Genomic DNA, 2,448 nt, shown 5'->3' on the forward strand with positions numbered 1-2,448 from the left:
TTGAATAATGGCGTTACATTCTGCAGTAAGCATTACTGTTTCGTTATCCTCGAGTTTCTTTTTATTCGAATGAATTTCTTGGAGAAACTTGGCATAGGAAGGCATTCGTGTTATAGCTTCTATGAAGGGTATCGTTATGTTTAATCGTTTCAGAAGTTCTACAAACTTTTTAAATTGCGCTTCAGTTTTAAATTTAGCTAGCCTTTGAGGGTAAGTATTAGGTGGCTTATATGGCGGTGGAGGTACACATGGTTTCTCTTTTTAAGTCTCCACTTCGGTGTTGTTTTCACTTATCTTAGCGGGTTGGTCATCAGTTGATGTCTTTTTAGGTTGGTTTGTTACTTGTTGTGACATGGGTGCGTTTTGAGTTCTAGGATCAATCGATCCATCGTAGTTCGTTCCACTTCATAGTCTAATAGCATTCTCATGTCCTTTAGGATTAGGTTGTGGTTGAGCAGGAAATGTGCCAGCAGGGGCAGCAGTAGGCGCTTGTTGTTGAGCTACTTGGGAAATTTGTGTTTTGAGCATTTTGTTATGTGTAGCTAATGCATCTACTTTGTTCGCTAACTGTTTCAATTGCTCACTATTGTGTATATTTTGATTAAGGAAGTCTTTGTTAGTTTGCTATTGGGAAGCTATAAAATTTTCCATCACGATTTCAAGGTTCGACTTCCTAGAGGCATTTGGAGCAGCTACGGGTGCTTTTTGGTATCCAGGTTGAACGGCAGGTGCTTGTCCAGGTGCGTAAAATGCGTTGTTGTTCTTATACGAAAAGTTTGGATGATTCTTCCATCCAGGGTTGTACGTGTTTGAGTAAGGATTTCCCTGAGTGTAATTCACTTGATCAGTTGGAACATCTTTCAATAGTTGACATTTAGCAATGACATGTCTAGTTAATCCGTATATCTCGCAATTAGAAGTTACAATAGTCGCGGTGGCTACATGATTTATGGTTAAGTTCTCGATCTTTTGAGTCAAGGCGTCTACTTTGGCGTTAACGCGGTCTATACCACTGACTTCGTACATTCCTCCTTTGGTTTGGGATTTTTATACAACGGTCCGTTCTCCTCCCCATTGGTAATTGTTTTGCGTCATGTTCTCTATGAGGTTATAGGCTTCGTCATGGGGTTTTTCCATCAGAGCTCCGCCTACGACGGAATCTAAAGTCATTTTGGTGTTATATAATAGACCACCATAGAAAGTATGGATGATCAACCATGGCTCAAGTCCATGATGAGGACAAAGTCTTAGCATATCTTTATATCGCTCCCAAGCCTGGAAGAATGATTGGTTGTCTTTTTGGGTAAATCCGTTGATTTGACCTCTAAGCATTGCAGTTTTACTGGGCAGGAAATATCTCACTAAGAAAACTCTCTTAAATTCGTCCCAGGTAGTTATGGAGTTAGAGGGTAAAGATTGAAGCCACGCTTTAGCTGTATCTCTCAAGGAGAAAGGAAAAAAACGTAATCGAATTGCTTCAGGACTGACATTGTTAGCTTTGACAGTATCGGCGTATTGCACGAACACGGATAAATGGAGATTTGGGTCGTCCAAGGGACTTCCAGAGAATTGGTTCTGCTGGACAGCTTGCACCAGCAAAGGTTTTAGTTCAAAGTTGTTTGCCTCAATCGTGGGTGGTGCGATACTTGAGTGCGGTTCAGCTCGTGAAGGAGCGGCATAGTCCCTAAGAGGACGATTGGCAGCCATCTCTAACTTCGTGGTTTGTTGATCAAAAAGAATCAATTCCTGGGAAACTGGAATTGGTTCTACTTCGGGAAGATGATGAATTCAACGCCTTACGTTATTAAAACGTTCGATTTCGTTAATTCGTTGTATTAATTCCCCTCCTTGTAAATGATTATTTTGCATACAATTGTTCAAAGAAAAGAAAAAGAATTGCCCCAGTCTCTACGGTGTAACAGTGAGTTACGATATCGACTTAAATAATCCCCGGCAACGGCGCCAAAAAGTTGATCGCGACTTTATGTGTCTATTAATCTAGTGAATGCAGGTGTACAGTCGTGTCGTCTAGTTTTAAAAGATATCGAATCCACAGGGACTATGAATCGATCTACCGTTATCTAAGGTTACTATGTAAAGCTAAGGCTAAGAATATTTGGATTGTTTATAAATGGGGAAACTAAAATCTTAAATCTAGGTAATATAATAATAAGCGGATATCAGTATGTAGTTCGTCTAACTTAGGTGTTCCGAAGTTCCATTGACCGGATTCTAATTAAATAAAAAATCTTTACTAACCATGTTATTTAAAAGTCCTCCTCTCAAACTCTCGCTCTATTGATTAAGACTACAATCCTAACTCATAATGTACGCTCTCTCCATCCCACCAGATTTAGAAACGCTTTTTGAAAACATCATAATTGATAAAATGCCTATTTCATGCAGACGTTATTTAATTAAAAATCCTTGTCTCAAACTCTCGTTCTG

At 39.5% G+C, this 2,448-nt stretch overlaps 1 non-coding gene across 1 annotated transcript; it reads left to right on the forward strand.

Moving 5' to 3' along the window:
- The first annotated feature begins 1,225 nt into the window (after positions 1 to 1,225).
- Positions 1,226 to 1,332, forward strand: LOC131645431 (small nucleolar RNA R71). The gene has a single exon (XR_009297053.1). It is a non-coding gene; the product is annotated as a small nucleolar RNA R71 (small nucleolar RNA).
- Positions 1,333 to 2,448: the final 1,116 nt, after the last annotated feature.

The sequence above is a fragment of the Vicia villosa genome, linkage group LG1, assembly GCF_029867415.1.
Source record: "Vicia villosa cultivar HV-30 ecotype Madison, WI linkage group LG1, Vvil1.0, whole genome shotgun sequence".
Classification (NCBI taxonomy): domain Eukaryota; kingdom Viridiplantae; phylum Streptophyta; class Magnoliopsida; order Fabales; family Fabaceae; genus Vicia; species Vicia villosa.